This window comes from Lathamus discolor, chromosome 13, assembly GCF_037157495.1.
Source record: "Lathamus discolor isolate bLatDis1 chromosome 13, bLatDis1.hap1, whole genome shotgun sequence".
Taxonomy (NCBI): Eukaryota; Metazoa; Chordata; class Aves; order Psittaciformes; family Psittacidae; genus Lathamus; species Lathamus discolor.
This window is the reverse complement of record NC_088896.1, coordinates 8664737-8684746: the sequence shown is the minus strand read 5'-3', so window position 1 is coordinate 8684746 and position 20010 is coordinate 8664737. Positions and strand designations below refer to the sequence as shown.

At 52.1% G+C, this 20010-nt stretch overlaps 1 long non-coding RNA gene and 1 other non-coding gene across 5 annotated transcripts in view; both read right to left on the bottom strand.

Annotated features, from left to right (window-relative positions):
- LOC136021539 (uncharacterized) overlaps positions 1-19708 on the bottom strand; it is a 32204-nt gene extending 12496 nt beyond the window's left edge. Inside the window, exon 1 of one of the 4 annotated variants that reach the window (XR_010615812.1) lies at positions 19412-19708. This is a non-coding gene — a long non-coding RNA (uncharacterized LOC136021539). Of the gene's footprint in view, positions 1-4044; positions 4219-4660; positions 4925-5124; positions 5377-19411 lie in introns of those variants that run through there. The other 3 variants (XR_010615811.1, XR_010615814.1, XR_010615813.1) reach the window with 3 other exon arrangements.
- On the bottom strand, positions 15281-15352 carry TRNAT-CGU (transfer RNA threonine (anticodon CGU)). Its single transcript has one exon. It is a non-coding gene; the product is annotated as a tRNA-Thr (tRNA).
- Positions 19709-20010: the final 302 nt, after the last annotated feature.

Genomic DNA, 20010 nt, shown 5'->3' with positions numbered 1-20010 from the left:
AAAAGGGAAAAACCCAACAGCCTAACCCTGCTAAACCAATAGGCCACTACGATCCAAATAAAATCCAACAAAATCACATCTACCAAGCAATGCCTTGGAAATATTTCGATTATTCAGCCCTAAAGAAATATGCCCTGAATCCGCAGTCCCTCAGGCAGGGAAGAGGAAGCTGTCTCCAGACCAGCATCACCCTGGCTCACTTCTCAGTCTGCAGCCACATGATTTCTTTTCCACACTGTTGCTGGCTCACACTAGGGTTTGTGTGAATGCACAGGCTGGTGATGGGACTTAAAAGACCGATTCTGCCCTCAGCAAGGAAGGGTTTCCCTACCCCAGCATCAGACACTCCCAAAGAGGGGATCCTAGCAGTTGTAGTCCTGCTGTTAGTACCACCACATGCACACCCGCCCCTTCTCAGTTGCCTCCCCAAAGCTTGTACCTGGCACAGGGGACAGCACCGTGCCTTGTGAAAGCCACGCAGATGCCACCAGTCTGTCTCATTTTATGGGGATGTCACTGACCTGCAGGAAGGGGCTGAGGCCGCAGGTTCTCCAGCCCTCCTCCTCTCCCCTCTGGGAGCCACCACCTCTGGGTCCTCAGGAAGGGAAGTGACGAAATCAGCAGGAGCTGGAAGGATTTCCTCAAGCAGGCCCACAGCGGGAAAGGAAAAGCACGTTCTCCTCCATGCCTGGTTTGCCTGTGTGTGTTTAAGAGCCGGCCTGCAGCGAGAGCTGGCACAGCTGCGGACGGGCCCAGGAGTGGTGGGGAAAGCGTCGCAGGCTGTGTGCGCACTGGATGGAATTCAGGCCTCGCTAAGAGTGCAAGGCTCTATCACGCCCCTGTCCAGGCTCCCACGAAAGGTGTGTGCGAACAACAGAGCTGATACCAGGCACGGTCTGTCTAACCTGCCTCTCATTACATGGGTTTGTGACCCAGCCACTGCAGCCACTGTGCTCTGTGCCCTCCTGCAACTTAAAACACAACCCTGGCTTGAAGGTCTCGGTCTGCAAACATAGAGGAACAGCGGTTCCTAAACTGCAGGCAAACATTTGACTTCACTCAGTGCAATTCAAAGAATATCCTGCACAAACCCCACCCTTCTGCCCAACAGCTCGAGCCCTTCGTGCCCAGATCGTTTTCTTTCAGGCCTTATCACCGATAAAATACAGCCCTTTTTTTTGTTGTTGAAGGAGCAGAACCTGCCAAATATTTACCAGCTCTTTCAGGAGGCTGCAAATGTCACTGCCACAGTGCAATAAACTGCCCCGGAAAGGCGCTGATAAACAGAGAGCCTTGCTGTACTACCCAGAGCTAGTTCAGTGGGGCCTAAGCACTGCCAAGTCTGACTGATGAAGAAAGCATATTTGTACACACAGGAAGATTAGCAAGAGGCATGAAGTTTAGAAGTGAAAATAAAACAAAGCCCCATTATCAACTTTGGGGGGGGGGGAAGGAATAACTGAGTCTGCATCCCAGAGAGCAAAGGACATTATGAAACCTTCAGAGCTAAAACAGTCATTTAACAGCTTGTCCACAACTTGCAGCAGAAGCTTGAACCCTCTTCTTTAGCAGCATTTGGCAAGTGCTAAACCTCGGCCTCCCCCCGAACCAGCCTTCAGAGCAATATTAGTTCGAAATAAAACAAAATAGTTTTACTTTGTAATCTGACCCCCCAAAAAAGTCATTGGGGGCATGAGGGAATGTTCCCTTCCAGCCTGAGCTGTAATTCAGAGAGAATGTTTAAACTCAACAGTGTAAAACAGATGCTGGGAAACACATCTGCACTGCACTGGATGTTCTGTTCTATGAGACTGTGATTCTTCGGGGCACCAGCAGAAGTGGGAAAGCACCCATCAATGCCGTGCATGGGGCAACCATCTAAATAATCACTAGTAATGTAGGTGGATGGAGAAAACAAAGTACATTCCTACTGTCCGAAAGCCTGTCAGTTCCAGCAGCTCTGAACTGTATCCAGCTAGTGCGAACAGATAAACGTTGCTTGGAAATTTGTATCCTTTCCCTCATGGCAAATGCCATTAAGAAAAACAACTCCTAAAAATGACTGGGGAGCTGGCAGCTCAAGTGTACACATTTAACAAGTCCTGATGACCGCAAAATGCTGAGCACTCTCTCCCCAGGGAAGCCAGGTTTCGACTGAATCTCGAATGATGCACTCAAATCAAGACAGGAACTGAAGCTATGCAAGGCAGCGCTCCAAAATAGATTTTTTGGGGGGCAAAAACTTGCCAGAGTTACTTAAAGGCAGGAAGAAACCAATTATTGCTGGGAAAAAAGCGTCCAGATTATGTTCGACCTGACAGCAGCTAAACCCAGCAGTGCACTCAGCTTCACCAGGCAAACCACAATTAGGAAGATCTATGGAAGAGAAAACTCCAGCTTAGCTACCAGCTAATCCGAGAGCCTGCAGAGCACCACAGACCTCGGCACAATCCGCTGCTCGCCAGCGGTACCTCAGGAGTTCTACAAGAAGCTGGAAGGCTCATGCTAAAGAGGCACAGGAACCTACTCCCCCCGTCCCCCCTTTCACACCATCAGGTTTTAATGTTAACGATCGGCCCCGCGTGCCTCAAGTATTTTTACCCTCTGCTCATCTCTCGCAGCTCCGTCTCGTTCCAGGGCGGATGATTAGAATCAGATTTCTGTGATTTCACTGCAGATTAATTTCGTTCAAAGCCCCAGATCTGCGGGGAGAAGAGGGCTGCAAACAGGCAGCAGAACAGTCCCTAAAGGCCGCCTCGCCTCAAAGGCGACACAAGTTTTGCCTTTACTCCTTGCTTTCACATACTCTCCCTTCCTGTGGCCACCAGACAGTTCTGTGGGACAATGGGCACACGGGGAAAACAAACAGGCTCCAACTTTCCTTTAAATTTGGGTTTCTAAGGAAGCTCCCAGCCAGTTCTTACGAACAGGTTTGTAAAGAGAACAGGCCCAAGCAGACCTGAGTGCGCTTGCTGTCCCAGAGCCAGGCAACGCCGGCGCTGCACACAGGGGCACGGTCTGTGTGCCCCAGCATACATCAGAGGAATAGCTGATAATGTACATTTCAGTATGCTGTGCACAAGCGTCTGTATATAGAGGGCTGAAGAAAACAGTGCACAGAGGCCGGCACTACTGCGTGCAAGTCTCTCCTAGCTGAAACACAGATACTGCTATCTTTATGGGCAAACGCTACAGATTACAGCACTGAAAACAGGGTTGGTTTGCAAAAATCTCCCGAGGTCAGAGCATGAAAGTTGCACCAAGTGTGTAAATACCTGCGTACACACGTGCAGAACGCAGACTCCTGCAATGCTACACGAGGGAGAGAATTAAATTCTAAGTAGCATTAAAAAAAACCCCACACAGGAAGATTTTCATTTTCCATTTGCTTTTATAGAGCTCAGCCAGCCGAGCACTGTGGCCACTTGGCCTTTTCCCTTGTTCTAGGCCAGTATCATTGACTTTACGAGACAGAAGTAGAAACAACTCTACATAAACCAGAAGAACTGTGAGGATCCTCAAAATAATTCTAATCTAAGAACTCAAAATGTAACATAACACAGAGGGGCACAGAAGTTATAAACACGATGCTATGCAAGTAAAGAGTTATATCCAGAGTTGCACATACACTGCGCCCAAAGGAGCACAGATCAGTGTCTCCAGCAGTGCTGCGTGCCGAATCGAAATCAAAGACAAACAGTAAGGTACATCGGCAGGAAGGGGAGTAAAAGCACTTGGGTGAAGAGGATGAGAATTACCGGGTGCCAAACCCCTTATGTGACTTGAGTTGTTAATAATAGTTGTTTGAAAAGGTAAGAAAAACCAGACGTGTTTTCTGAAAGCGAAAGGGGCGAGAAGGATGCGCATGGCCCTGCGGGAGCGAAACCGGCCGCTCGCTCCCTGCCAAGGCCGGGCCCGGGCACAGCGTCCCCCGAGCCCGGCACGTCGGGGCCCGGAGCGGAGCCGCGGGGACGGCCGCGGACACCGGTCAGACGCGCCCGATTCAGGCCCTTTCGGAGGTGGAAGAAGTCGAATCGCACTTACGGTTCGCGGAGAACCAGCTTCGTCCGGTCCCTACGGCACCCACCGGCCACAGCGCCGGGAAAGCGGCGGCTCCGGGCACGGCGGCACGGCCCGACCGAGCGATGCCCGCGCCGGGCTGGGCCGGATCCCCGCGGCTCCGGGCAGCAGCGCCGCCGCGCTCCGTCTTCGCCCGCTGCGAGCCCGGCAGGTCCTGGGAGCCGAGAACTGGGACTTTGTAGGCCAGTTGAAGACACGAACCTCTCATCTCGCCCGCAAAGACCCAGCCCTCAACTCGCCCATCAGGCGCGGGCTGCGATTTCTCATTACTGCATCGGATCGAGCTCCACGCTCCGGCCGGTGCCCGCTGCCAGCGCCGAGCCCCCCGCACCGGGGTAACCCCCTGGGCAGCAGCCACCGCCCCGGCCGGGGGGCAGCGACCCGCGCCGCCCCTTCCCGAACTTGCGAGGGGTCCCGGAGCCAGTCCCACACCTCGGCCGAGCCCGCAGCCCCCGGGGCCGGGCCCCGACGCGCATCGTGACTCGGCACTGCCGAGCCCGAGCCCGCTCCTGCGGGAACTTGGTAAGCGGGGAAGGGGAAGCGAAAACACCCCGAACGGTTCGAACGGCCCCTCCGTTACCTGCTCCGATGGAGGAGGGAGCACGGGAAAAGGGCTGGAGGGGGGCCTGCGGCCGCCACCCTGCCCGGGCCCGCAGGTCCCCGCGACTCCGCACGGAAGGACCCGGGCTGAACTACCACCGAGTGGGGAGAAGCAGCGGGCGACCGCGGTCCCCGCTCCTGCCCCCCGCAGCCCAGCTGGGTACCGAAACCGGCACCGACCATTCTGAGATTTTTTCCACCCTTTCTCTTCGCTTTTGCAAAAAACACAAAAAATAGAGGAAAAAAGCAAAACCCCAACCCCGCTGCCACAAGGGACATCGCAACGTTTCTCTCGGCTTTTCAAACGCTGCCTTCGCCCAGCGAGCTTCTAAAGTCCTGACCGACAGAGAAGCAGGAACAGAGGGAAAAAACCTCAGCCCCCAAAGCAGAAATCAAGGGGAAAAAAGGGAAGAAAAAAAAAAAGAAAAACCAAAGAAAACCAACCCAAAACGCGGCCGCCCCCGCCCCCGGCGCCCTCAAACCGGCAGAGCCGAGCCGCTCCCAGCAGCGCGGGGCGCAGTCCCCGTCCGGCCGCAGGCACGCGTCCCTCGAAAGTTTGCTCCACGTGTTGCGGCCGCGGCCCGGGAGGGTCGGCGCGGCCCCGCGCAGCGGGGCGGTGCGGGCCGGCTCCGCCGCTCCCGCGCCGTTTAAGGAAGCGGCCAGTCCCCACCCCTGAGCCGGGCAGCTCCCGCCGCGGCCCCGGCCCGGCCGGGCTCCGGAGGCTCCCCCGGGCTGCCCCCCGCCCCCCGCAGGAAACGCGCCCCGCGCTCCCGCCGCCGCCGCCGCCGCCGCCGCCCGCCCTTCCCCGCGCTCCTCCCGCCGGCGCCTCCGCCGGGGCAGCCCCGCCGCGCCGGCCCGCGCGCCCCGCGGACACCGAGGGCGGACGGCGCCCCCTGGCGGCCGCTCGTCGCCGCTGGCGCCGGGCGGGGACCGCACCGGGGCTCCCGGCGGAGCGGGGCCGGACGGAGCCGGCTGCGGGGCTGCCCGGGCCGGGCTTCCCGTGCGCCGCTCCGAGCGCCGGGGACCCTCGGCCGCGCTGCAAGCGCCGCGCACCCATCCAGCCACCCACCCACCCACCCACCCATCTATCCAGCCAGCCAGCCATCACCCCGGAGACCACCCGCTGGCGGCGGCGGCATCCCCTCCGCACGCCCCGCAGGCCTGACCTGCTCCTCACATCTCCAGACACCTCCCTGTACGCGGCTCTTTCTGCCCAGCCTCCTGCATGCCTCCAAGGAGCCGTGCAGAGCCCTTGTCCCTCTCAGAGGGATGTCAGAGGACACGCTCTGCCCTCCGTGTCCTCGCCGTTTTCATTTACACATCCGGTGGGACTGGGTGAAATGTCTGCAGGACTGAGAAACCCCAAGCACAAAGTACAGCAATACGGGGTACACAATCTATAGAGGTTTTGTGCAGACCTATTCATTCATACATACGCTCAGTTTAAAAAGTGCTTTGAGAAAATACTACACGAGGATTTTCCTTCTTCCTGCTTTTTGGTCTGGCATTATTCCTCTGCACATCCACACCTGGACGTTTTGGAATGAAATTTTTGATGTGCTCTGGGTACCAATCCAGCATGTGTGGGCCCTGCCCACAGGTCATAAGGGCTGGACACTTACTGCACCTTCCTTTAATCTTTGCTACAGAAAAGGAGACAGAGCACGCACACATACGCACACTCACCTCAAAGAGCTTCAGTTCTTCACATGCCCATACCCTGGACAGCTTACCCCAGTGTGGTACAAAGTAATGACCCATCCAACAGCATGCTGAAGCCATCAGAAACGTAAGGACTGGCTTCAAGGTTTTGTCCTACAAAGACAGGGGACATCACTCCCTGTTCCTGCAAGATGCTGGCAATCAAGGCGATGTTCACTGAAGACTGCAGCAGGAACACAGCTCCAGGGAGCTGAGCAGCAGGCCCATAAGACATGCAGACTACAGTGATCTTATGTGATGGGATGGGATTACCAACACACTGGAATGTCTCAGTCATATCTTTTGTACCCAGTAGGAAAACCTCAGCTAATCAAGCAGCTCCAAACTGGGCATCAAGAGCTAAAGCTAACAAAAATCAAAGCCGGCATCCAGAGGACTCATCTTTTAAATATCTGGGCTCAGCAGAACACATGCACATCTCTGCTGTATACATCAGATTTTTGCCCTATGTCTATACAGAAGCCACATAAAACAGCCACGTGTATGCAGGTTGTACTAGAAGATTTTGCATGTTCAAAGCTTTATGATACCAGCATCACTGTGGATGTGGCAAAGGAGTCTACCTGTCTTGTGTGGACAGAACACAACAGAGAGAACTTGAACTGACCGGACAAGTAACTGCTCTCAATCACCCCTGCTAAGCATCCTCTACACAGAACATGTTCCTTGGCTGGAAGCCTGATGCATATTTAGAGCCAAGGAACATGGTGTTTAAAACCTATAGCAGAATGCAAGGTGAATCACGGACCATGGGCAAAAAAGTTTGAAAGAGGAAAGAAGTTGTGTGAGCAGTTTGGAAAGAAGATGTAACGATGGAAGGTACAGAAATGAATGGTGACACATAATGACAGGTTCTGCAGGGATGATGCCCACTGAGTACTGGTAGAAATTAAGATTTCCACATTAAATCACTTGGGTTGAATGAGGAAAGGCCTCAGCTTTTAGAAATTAAAAGACTGTTACTCAGACTGCACATCGCATTCACCAACCTCTTCTACTCATTCTTTTTTAACATGAGCTGCTCAGAACACCACATACTAATGCTGAGCACAACACATTCGCAGCAAGTGATGTACCTATGCGTATGGAAGGAAGCACGTGAGCCAGGGAATGGAGAAGTTTCTTCCTAATTAAGCTGATGGCATCCTGCTTAGTGATCTCCTGACCAACTGTTTCAGCTGCTGCTTTCAGCAGCCTCATACATGTTGCCTCTTGCCTTCATCTTGCCCCCACTGGTACTGATGTGCAGCGCCTCTTAATTTCCATGAGAACAGGGCAAGACTTTCACACAACACTTTTGCCCAGCAGGAGCTCTTACACAGGGAACCCAATCCCACGGGATATGCTCAGCTGCTGGCAGCCTGTACCCACTTCCACTGGCAGCCCTTTGGTGGTAACTGGATATGGCACATTTCAGGCAAGTCTCCCTTGGCAGGAGGTACTCCTGTACCTGAGAAGGTCAGGTCTTAGGACTTCATCTCCTCTCTCAAATACCTGCTGGCTGCTCCCCAGGGTGTGCAGAACCCGTCTGCTGGGAATGCATGACTACAGCCCCTGCCTGGATGGGAGCTGGGGAGAGGATTAGCTCTGCATTCAGCCCAGACGCAGTCACGAGCATATCAAGTTGTAAAGCACCACAACTTTCACAATTCTAAAAATAAACACATGTAGTTTGTTTCAAGCAGTTTGGCAGCCAAAGGGCTAATACCCTAATAACATTAGGCCAACAATAGCCCAGAACAATAACTGCGGAACAATAGATTCTACCACTTCTGAAAATAGCCCTGCTTCGAAGAGAGGAAAACATTTTTACAAGAGCCATGAACAAGATGCAGCAGCTTCTTTATAAGTCTCCACAAAGGCTTCACAAAGTGGAACTCTGGTGTGATACCTCCAAAGTCAGGAGGGAGGCTGACCGGGACACCCTTAGACCTTGCGGATGCAGTGTGGGCTGATTGCATGCATGCATTAATCTGAGCTTTTCTTTCTCAACCCTGCCTATGCTTATGCAATACTCTCTCTGCAAGCAGATCCATTGATTTGTTAACTCTCCAGCGTGTGGTACTAAGCAGTTTGTAAGCAAGCATGGCTTGTAGCCAACAGCTTGGTATTTCGGCATCAGGCCTTGTTGACAAAGAGACTGGGTTGTCAAAGAAGTTAAACTTGAACACGATGTAGCAAGAGAAGTAACTGAAACTCCATGATGGCACAGGATGAAATTCCCTGGTCTTTACCTGAAAATATGGATCCATGCTGGAGACTCAGAGTCTGATTTTTGTTTAAATCAGAACAATATGAATAACAAGTTCATGATTAGAAGTTTCAAAATGGGCACATATGATGTACTGGAAGGAGCTGGCCTGCCCCCATGTACCTCTGCAGCAACACTGAGCAGCCACATCTACTAAAGACTTATCAAAACTGCAGTCCTTCTAGGATCTTTACCACAACCTGGTTGTTCAGCTCTGAGCACCCACATAACACCAGTGAGCTCCAGCGGCTGGTCACCACTCGGACATGGTCTGGTTCTCTGCTCACTGGCCAAGGCTCTGCCCATTCAAAGAACCTCTGGCACACTGTCAATACAAGATGAATGCCCCACCATAATGGGACCTTCACATTTAAAGCATGTGTGCTTGTGCATGTATGGGGGAGAGGAGACAAATCACAAGACTAACAAGCTATGATTAAGCTCAGAAATAATGGCTTCCTGTTCAAACACAGAGCTATGTCTCTTCTTAGTACAACTACCTCATCCCCAATTGTGTCTATTAAAGACAATTACTGGGGGAGACAGATATGTGTAACCAGATGTGGAATCAACGGTCACGTTATGCGCAGGGCCATATGCAGCTGAAATTCTTTAGGGCTGAATGAGTTACAGATAAAAAAATGGTGTGTGTGCTTGTGCACAGAGGAGCAGCTGTCAATGGGGAAATCCCCTTAGCCCACTTTAATCCTATGTTCCACAATCTTCAGGGATTAAACAAACACACTGACATTATTTACTGTAATGCTCCCTCCCTGGGGGGCTTCACTCCATGAAATCCACTCCAGCATTTGCAAGTTCCAGTTGTGAAATTATGTGCACTCTATATTTGGTAGCTCACAAGTACTCTTTTAGTTGGGCCTGGAGTGATGAAAGGACAGGGGTGAGGAATTCAGCCCAAGCAAAGGCTCACAGGGAGCAGGCTCAGGCTTGGAGTGTGAGCTCACTTCTCACTGCGTAGGTCCTACATGGGCACCAAAGCGCTACAGTGACTGCTGAGAGGGAGCCCTGTCCATAGGACTGTACGAGATGCTGTCTTAAAGATGCTGCCACAGTATTACTCCTCCCATTTACACCCTGAGAGTATGAAACAAGGCTTTAAACCCAGCTATGCCTCATGTGCCTTCTGCTTTCCTTTTCCTATGACGAAATACGCGTTTGAACTTGGGTACAATCCTTGTGAAATTAGTGACAAGGATTCCACGGACCATGCACAGTCCTCACAGTCCCATCAGACTCTCGTGACTGTCTGGGTTCAATGACGGCCACAGTGCCCAGCAGTAAGAGATAAAAGTTGCAGGCTGGGGCTCCCAAGAACCCTCTAACATACTTGCAATGCTGGCTGATTGCTCCATCTCTTGCTTAAGCTTAAGCTTCCCATCTAGGTTTATTATAGCTTCTACGAAGACAGTGAACATTAAATTCTGTATTAAGCTGTCCTTGCCTTGAATTCATCCACAGTTTAACTTCTTTAGCTTAGGTGATTGTACCAACTCAGCACCAGAGTTTGAATTACCGCTGCTACAAGTGAGATGGCGAGCCACAGTCAGACAGCACACCCTGAAGAAGCCACTGCTGTTAGTACAGGAGCAGGTTTGGCCTCAGGTCTTTCGGGCAGCAGCAAACAGAACAGACTTTGAAGGCAGAGGAGTTTAACAGAATCACCAAGGGCTGAGGTTGGAAGGGAGCTCTGCAGGTCACCTGGTCCACTCCCTGCTTAAGCATGGTCACCTATAGAAGGCTGCCTAGGACTGTGTCTAGATGGCTTCTGATCTGCAAGGATGGAGACTCCGCAACCTCTGTTCCTTTCATGCAGTTTACAGTTAGGAATGTGAATAAGCACCTGAAAGAGGGAGAGGAGCAGGGCTTCTGTGGGCAGCAGGCTGCTGCTGAGGTTAAAGAGACGGGAGATGAGATCAGAGATCTCCCATCCATCCCCCTTGCTCCTTCTTCCCTGAATAACTGAAGTTCATTTCAGACACTGCCTGGAGTGTCAGCTAGCAGCTTGTGGGCCTCACAGAACCACTTGCTGCCATTCAGTACCCCTTCTTCCATTTAAATTCTGTTTTCAGGGGTTCCCTGTGGAACCCAAGGCATGCAGCACTGCTCTGCACTACACACATGACAGTCAGGACTCCTGCTCCCTCTCCTGGGTGCCCACAGAGCTCAGTCACAGTCCCACTGCTGCCACTCATGACGTTACACCTTGCTCTCAGAGGAGTAGCACCAGCATGCTGTGCTGACCCCTTCATTCATCCTCTCTCCCTGGAACTTGTCATTAGTATCTAATTAGAGATGACAGCAGCAGCCTCGGGAACAGCTGCTGTAAGAGTTGCCACTCCTGTACCAAAGCAAAAATACAAGCGGGATCCTCACAGGGGAACTTAACCACTGCTCCCCTCCACATGTTTCTAGAGAAGGGGCCTCCAGTAACTGTCCCTTGCACACAGAATGAAGAGACTCACTTTGCCTCTTCTACAGTTGCCATAAACAGTTTTCAACAGGGGGAAAAAGTCACATTTCCTATCTCACTGTCATGTTTTACATTACTGGATACCACAGCATCCAGTGGATTACTATTCACAAACACGTACCTGCTCCTCCAGCAGAACAAATGGAGTAATTTCTGTTTCTGCTCGAGCCTTCGGCATGCAGACAAAACCATTTTTTATTCATCAGTGGTAAAAGGCTACAGCCATTTGACTTTAAACACAGACATGCTTCTGGGCTCTCTTCCAGGAAGTCTGTGTCACCCCGGCTGTAGATCGATATGTTTGTCTGCAAAGTCACCCTTTTGATCCGTAATTTTTCATTTTGACACGAGAAATGCCTTTTGGTCAAACTTTAGCAGTCCATTAAGTTCCAGTCATAATGGAAATGGGAATCACATTGCTGTAGCCTGGTGAAGATTTCCACAGTTAGGGGTTTATTTACTCATAGGTTAATTTGCTCAGCCATATAGTTGGGATTCAGATGATACTGCAAATCCTGTTCTCCTGCCTCATATAAGCTCATGTCTCCTCCCCATCTGTTTGGTAGTGGGCTCACTGCAGCCATGGCTCTATAAAACACTTTGTACATTCACTGTCCAACCTGCAGGAACTGTTAGTGCAGTTTTGTGCTGCAGGGGCTGAGCATCCTCCCAGCTTGGCGCTGTCCTTTACCATGTACAAAGGCAGGGCTCTGGCCAGCACACGGCTCGGGCAGCCCGCTCACCCCTGGCACACCATGCTCTGGTTTGCACAACTCAGTGCATGCCTTCTCTTTCGAAGTTCAAGGTTTCAGGGCTTGGACTGTTGGGGGTGGGGGGGGTGTCCTCCTCCCCTATTTTTCTGTTAACCCCCAAAGCCATGCCGTGGAGGGATACCCCAAAAGCAAAGAGGTGGGAAGACAATCCGACATGTTATTAATAGGACAAGCAGGTCTGAGCAGCGTTTGGGAAAATCCCCCTGCCCGGCTCCACACAGCAAGGGCTGAGCAAGGCTTTCACATGATCTCACCACCCTCTGAACCAGACACACAGCTCCTCCTGTGTTACCAACACACTGGTTTTCAGTTGCTGAAGTTTGACCCTAGGGAGGACTCGACAGACACTCCGGAGAGTTGCAAAGCACTGGAAACGCTATTCTAATCTGAACACAGAACATCATGCTTTTAGTCCCCATTCACATCTTACCTTTCAAAAGCAAGCATTTTGAGTCAGCCTCTCACAAATACATGTAATGCACAATTCAGAAACATTGATGTTATAATTAATTCATTTTTACTCTCATTTTAAAGGGGTCGTGAAGATGTCTGGATTCTGAATAACCGGTTTGTCAAACCGGAATGGTCAGGAAAAGCTGCATCTAAATATGGCCAAGATTTCCAGCATAACATATCTTTAAAGTACATTAATTGTAATGTATTTTTACTAGGTAATTAAAAGGGTTTCATTTTAATCCTCATTTAATAACACCTCATTTAACAGAGGTGTTATATTCAGAGGGAGGCTGCTCAGTGTTTTCTGGAATAAAACCAAAGATCTTAAAGCAACTCAAATGGGGCACCTAAAAATCTGTGTGGTCTTGGTCAAGACTTGTGTCCAAAATGAACAACTCTCCCTCGCCCCCCCGAAAAAAGACCCAAACCAAAACCATCTCCAGCACAGCTATGACCAGAGCATAAGCATCTTGATTAAAGCTCACTGGCACTTCAGGACTGTAACTACTCAACTAAAACCCAAATCAAACTTATCACCAGAGTGAGTGTTTCCAGCTTTGTTAACACACCACACAGTGCTCCTGTCCCAGGTAAGGCAGGCCAAGCACAGCACACGTGCCTGGTGACAGACACACACGTGGGGCCAGACTTGCACATCCTGAGCTCCTGCTGCAAGAAGTCTCTCACCTTAAGTAACCATGGCTTCTACTGAGTCAGGGCTGTAGCAGTTTGTCTCCAGGAGGCTCTGCACAGCACCTTGCCCTGGTGTAAACTTGACATGTGAGCCCAGAGGCACGGCTCCCATCCTGAGCCAATTAGAGCTTTTCAGAGGGGACAAGGTGCTCTGAAAGCTTTACCTGTTGAAATGTGGTATTTATAGCAAGGCCTCCACCCAGTCTTTGCCATACAGGAACACCTCTGGAATTTCTTGACTACTACAACCAACACATCATTTTTCACATTACAGGGACCTGTATCACACACCAGGAGTGTCCTGAGCAAAACCAACACCCCTAAAAGATGGGTCCTGAAGACTGGAAAAAAACACCTGTGCCCTGGGATCAGTCTGTCTGTGAAGAGCTGGGGAGGCCTGAAGACGACAGTGGGAGCAGGACGGCACACACAGAACTGTGTGTTACTAACCAGAAAGGATTCGGGCAGGTGAGCTTGTTCCAAGAGTGAAGATTCACACCAGCAGCCCTGGTACAAAGCTTTCCTGTGGGCCCCTCCCCGAGGAGCTGGGCAAAGAGCCTGCAAGGGACCTTCCTCACAAGACACCCGGGAGTTAGAAGTGAATATTCCAGTTCTGCAGAGACTGAAGTGAGGCAACCGGTAAGCTGCCTGGATGCGTTACGGCCACAGAGAACAGCAATGCCAGAGCTTTATTGAAATACCAGGTTCTTAGTCCTGGGTTCATGGCACAGGTTTGGGCAAGACTCAACTGCTCGGGTTTATAGGGTGGCAAGCCTGTTTCAGGGAGGACCTCTGTTTCACAACTGGTTTCAGTCAGAAACAAGCCCACAGAATCCTGAAGTTCTCCGCAAAAGCTGCAAGAGGGCTTTCGAATCATGAGAAACAGTTTGGTTTGACATTCTGATGCGAGACAACATAGAATAAAGAGGAAAAGGTCAAAGCAGGGGGTTTCAAAGCTGAAACTTTCAACCTCAAAAGCTTCCAGACGAGTTGACAGGATTTTGACAGCACTGTAAAGTGCAAGTAAAACTGTACCTGGATTTTTCTAAACAAGTTCTAAACTGCATCTCCTTTTCTTATATCAAAACGTACTATGGTTTTGTGGGGGTTTTTGTGGTTTATTAATAACATACTGCACAACCGTTTTGCATCAACCTCCCCAGGCACCTTACACACTTCTAGTATCTACAGAGAGATGAAACAGCCTCCAACCCAGTCAGTCCCAGGCTAAGTGTGACACATTAAACAGCAAACAACAGCTTTTTCAAAGCATCAAAGCAAGTAGCTAGTTTTTTTGGAAGGGGCTCCTCAGCTTTTCCCAGCTATCAGCTATTGTGATTTTTGCAGTGAAATTATTCTATTATTTACATATTTTAAGCTGTCTGAAAGCAGCAATAATCAAAGTGATGTTATACAGAGCCAGCAGAAACGCCCTTGCACATGTGTAAAGCTTCACACAGCTTTATGCATTAAAACCCGAGCAATCAAGGTCAATTCTTGTGTAAACAGTGTACAACTGCACTAAGCTTTTCATAGCTGTATTTGTTTAGTCCAGGAATCGTTCTCCATCTACCATTTAAGGACTCTGTGTGGGAGCATTACATCAAACCCAGCACCTACAGAGAAAGTAACAGCAAGACAGATTCATCACTTCCAAGCTCACCCAACGCTTGCCACAGCAGCGCAGCGCAAACATCATCTTTATTTTAACTACTATTCATCGCATTGAAGACAACTGCCCCGAAGCAAAACACAGAAATCCCTCCTGGGAGGAAGCCTTTTCCGTGCTCTCTCAGCACAGGACTGATGCGCAGGGGAGCACGTCCAGCACCAGGGCGGTCCCAGGGTGCAGGGCTCTGCCCCTGCCCGACGCCTCCTCCCCACAGCCAGGCTGGTGGACCCTGCCAACCCACGGACGGCACTGAAGACACGCGTGAGCTCACCACAGCGCCCACAGCCTCCGCATCAGCGCTGTGGCAAAGACCCACGGGGACTGCGGACACCCCACTAGGTCCACGGTGCGGTTCCAGGGGGTCCTGCGGCCGCCCAGAGCATCTGCTTGCCCCGCTCCTCGAGATCCACAGCCTCCCCGCTGCGCTGGTGGCCGGAGCGGATCTCCCGACATCCGCGATCGAAAGCAAAAAGGAGCCGCAAACGAGGCGGCGTCCGCGGCCTCCCCGCGGCGGGGCTGCCAGCGTAGCGCGCTGCCTCGGCAGGCACGGACGGGGTTCGAACCCGCGATCTTCGGTTTACGAGACCGACGCCTTACCACTTGGCCACCGCGCCCGACGGGCTAGCAGCACCGGCGCGCCGCCAGTGGAACGCAGCGAGCCGCCCACCCGCCGCCCGCCCCGGGGAGCTGCCGCCGGCGGGGCGGAGCGGGGCCCCCGCCGGCACCGGGAGCGGCCGCGGCACCGCGGGATGGCGAGCGCCGCCCGCCCGGTGCGCGGGGGCTCCTGCAGGCGCGGGGCGGGGCACCTGGAACGGGCGTGACCGCCCCGAGGAACCGCCCCGGGCGGCGGAACGGGAGCCCCGCCTGCGGAGCTCGGCTGCCAGCGGCCCCTGCAGGAGGTGCCTCAGGGCGCCTTTCCTGCTCCAGCCACCAGCAGCGAGGGCCGCGCCGGTGCTCAAAGACCACGAAATCACCGGCGAACGTTTGTGCTGCTTCCTCCCGGCTGACACCTCCCGGTGTTTCTCCTGACAGCAAAGGTGCGCGCCGCTACACTCACGGAGTCCCCTGCGGAAACGGCAGCTCTTCTGGATGCAAACAGCCAAGCGCCGAGCTCACAGAACCGCGTTGCTCCCCTGTGTCGGGCACCTGCTAAGGAGGAAGCGCGCTGGCCCCAGCTCCCGGGTTCGGGACGGGGGGACGCTTCCCGCAAAGCAGGAGAAGCGGGAGCCAGCCCCGCTCACGCTGCACACGGGCCGAGGCTGGTGGCCCCACGCGCTCCGGGAGCCCAGCAACAGCGTTTCCACCCGTTCCCTTGGGACGGTATCAGGCCGCCTAACGTCGGTTTGTCAGGAAGTGTTTCCTGATATTCAGACTCTGTTCTCACATTTTACTTCAATCCCATTATCTTCTGTTTACATAGTAAAATCATAATAGCATAAATCATAAATACAATACTACATTATTAATATTTCCTCCTTTGGGTTTCCAGCTACCAAATATTTAGTCTTATGGCTAATGCTTGGTTAAAATCCAAGAAATGAATCAGCTCTCGTTTTTATCACCAGTGGCTGTAGGGCAGGAGGCTGTGGTTCCGAACCATTATTTAGCTTCGCACTGAAATGTTTCCTTCTGGTGTCTAGTTTTCAAACATCACTGGGTGGCAGAAAGTGATTCAGTATTTTTGGGCTTTGTAAGCAAAAAACCACAAACCAAACAAAAAGAAAATAAGAAAATCCAGGCACAGTTAGAACCCGCTACCAATTTGACATAATACAAGCCCTATTTTTACTTTATACCTAGGAATTTGTAACCGGGCACCACCGCCTGTTTGACCAGAGCTGAGTCACACAACCCCTACTACAAGAACATGTACTGCACTTGCAACGTGCTCCTTTCACAAACCAGTAACACGTGTCGGGACTGAACGGCTCATTCCAAAGAGACAGGATTGCTGTCCCAAGAGTAAATCCCACTTTTAGGTGTTAATACATTGTGCCCAGTGTTTCCAGGCCTGCCTATGATGCCGAGGTTAGGGTTTGATATCGCAGCAACCCAGAGCAGCAGAAGCTGGGCCGCAGAAGCTGGTGGGGTTGCGGGACTCGAGGCTGGTTTTCAGCCACGTTCCGCAGCCTCGGCGGCCCCGGGCTTTGCGGTTCAGGTGGCCGGTGCTGAAGCGCTTCCCCCCGCACAGGCAGCCCGGACGCGCTCCTCTTCCTTCCTGCTCCGACAGCAGCGATGCGAAGAGCCCGGCCGTCCTCTGCTGGGGGAAAGCTCCGCTGCACCCACCGCCCGGCTTCGGGGCTGCACCTTCAGCCCCCACAGTATTACACAGCGTTTCCGCGAATGAAGGGAAACTCCTCAGCTGCTGCTTTTCTGCAGGGCCGCCCCCCCTCCAGTTCTGCTTTGCACAGAGTTCGGATCGATCCCAAAGGATGAAGGTTGGGGGCCATTTCTCTGTCATGCGGATGGAAGGATTACTGAGGGCCAGGAGCAATCCTGCCTGGTGACCATTCAGGTTTTAAATAAAACCCTGAGCACATCAAGGAAAGCCACAGAGTGGCCAAGAGAGACTGAGGAAACACCTGCAATTTGCTTGTGTTACAGTACAACTCTTACACCATACAGCCTGAGCACAGCCTTTCAACAGTAAAGTTCCATCTACCTCGCTTGGTGCCACAGTGCAGCTTTTCTTTTCAGAAAGTCTGGTCTAGGAGTTGCAAGCCTTACGTTACATGCTATTGCATTAAACTATTAACTACCTTGTCTGTTAGCGATCGAAGGCACAAAGATTGCGGTGTGAGGGAATAAGGATTGAAGCACTATGCCAAAAGACAAGTTATCACTGCAAAATTGTATTAAAATCACCACTAACCCAAGCAGTTATACATCTGGGACAATCTTCAATTTACTCATCATATGTTCTAACCCCTCTTTTGCATCCAAAAGGCAGCTGGCTCCAAGGACAGAACTAACCCCGAGTTACGCAAGCTAGGAGAGTCCCTGCCACATTACATGTGTCAAAAGACATTTAGAGTGAAGTGACACATTCCAGACCCCCATCTGCCATCAGCGATTTGGGAAAACATTGAAACATGGGCCATCAAGAACAGCAAACAGAACAAGGGAAAGCATCAAAGTCACAGCTTTGAGACTGCGATGTGAGCAAAACGCATCTGCCAAGACAACACGAGATCACAGCCTGCTGCCAGACTGTAGGAGTTGGCCAGTGCACTCGGTGCTCACACGAGATGTGCTTCCTCTCTGTAACGGCTTGTCTTGCCACCGTCCAAGTTTTCAGGAGTCAAAGCTCCTGCAGTCTATTTCCTACTCTGCTACTGCCTCATTTAACCTCTGCCCGGCTTCAAACCCTCCTTCCCTCCAAAAGATAGGAGCCTGATAACAATCACCTCCCAGGGAGTTCTGAGCTTTAATTCCTGGTTGCAAAGTGACCCAAAGCTCTCCCCAGCACAGCAAGAACAGCATAAATTGTTAGCAGCTGTTGATGTACGCTATCCCCAGAGTAACAGCTGATTTACTTTCCAGTGTGTCTTTCTTGAAACCAGTGAGTAACTGATGTGGAAGTGGGTCAGTAGTACAGCATGTTAGCCTGGGCTGACAGGGGTTAGCCTGAGACTTGGGAACAGCACTGCTCCTTGCCTCTCTGGTGAAGTGGTTTAGCATACACTGCAGGCAGTTTTCTTTGCGCCTGCTGTTATAAATCTGACTATCCAGCACCTTGTTGCCACAAGGAACATGGGAATGGGGAAGCCTGGGAAAGTAACACGCAGGTAGGCTGCTCCATGGATTATTCATACACTTTGCTCTGATTCCCCAAACACCTGTACCTACCGGGGAGAAAAGCTGCCCAGCAATCACATGGGATGATATTGTAAAAGATGTATACCAGGTCCAGAAACTACTGACAGCCAAACCAAAGCAGCTTGCACACTGTAATCACTTCACGATCATCAAAATGCTTTTTAAAGGAAAACATTTGTTCTGCAAAGCTTGAACTCAACACTGAAGTCTTTTCAAAATCCCCTTTCCCCGGCTTCGAGCCCAGCTGCAGGCAGATCTGCCACCTTAGACTCCAGATACCCAGTAACACAGCCCAGGCCTAGGTCTCTGGCTTTACACCCTGCATCATCGTGCACACAGGTGCAAAGCGGTCCCATTTGCACTCATCAAGGACACAAACAGCACCCGCTGAAGCAGGCGGGGTGTGGCAGCAGCAGCTCTTCAGAAAGCGAACCTCAACTCCATTAAACCCACCTGTGGAAGCGCAACCCTGCGGCCAGGGCAGGGTGGTCTATCCAGGCCCTAATGGTTTCCCTCCAACGCGCTGCCAGGCAGAGCTGCTTCACCCCGGGAGCCTCCCTGTTCCATCACAAAGGCCCCGTTTTCCCCTGTAAGCAGCACCCAGCACCTCTGTGGTCTGACCGCGGCTGCCCCTCGACCAGCAGCCCTTCCCCAAAATAAAGGGCTCCTCTTTTCAGTAGCGGTGCCCACAGACACCCCTGAGGTGCCCATGGCGCCCTCCCCTCACTCCCTTACAGAAAGTAGCCTTGAACCAAACCAGCCGGTCACTCCGTCGGTCATTTTTTACTCTAGCAGTGAAAATAACCCCCGGAGAGGGCGGCACCTCAAACGGGAGGCGATTAAACAACACGTACCTCAGAGCTGGCCGAGGCGGCCCCGGCTGTGTCCTGCGCCGTCCTGCCGCGGAGGTGACTCGAAGCCCGAGGGTCTCCTTTCGTCCGCGCTGCCCTGGCGCTGTGCCGCGGCGTCCCACCGCCCCCCGGCCCCTTCCGGGCACACTCTCATCGGGCGCACCTGGGAGCCGCAGCCGGGCCCGGCCATGGCAGAGCTCCCCCTCAGGCCTCTCCCCAGCACAGCGGGGCAGGGGAGCGCCGTTGCCTTCAGCCTCTGAAGTCAAACCCAAAACCTCCTTGCTCCTGAGGCAGCTCTGTAACGTCCAGCAGGTGCCAAAGTCAGTTAAAAAATTCTGCTCCATCAGAATGGAACATATTTTATAGTTCAAAACTTCGTGTTTTGGGACATTTAGGGGGTACTGATGATTTCTTTCTTGTGACTTACAATAATTTATTACCTCTTTGTGTCCAGGGGCTGGTGAGTGGGGTATTGATAAACCACAAGATGTGGGAGAGGGAACAATTCAAGCATCTCACCAGATGAGGGGGTCAACACTCAAGAAATGAAAGCAGCAGCTCAAGAGCAGGTTGATGGGAGGGAAGGACACTTCTAGGATGGC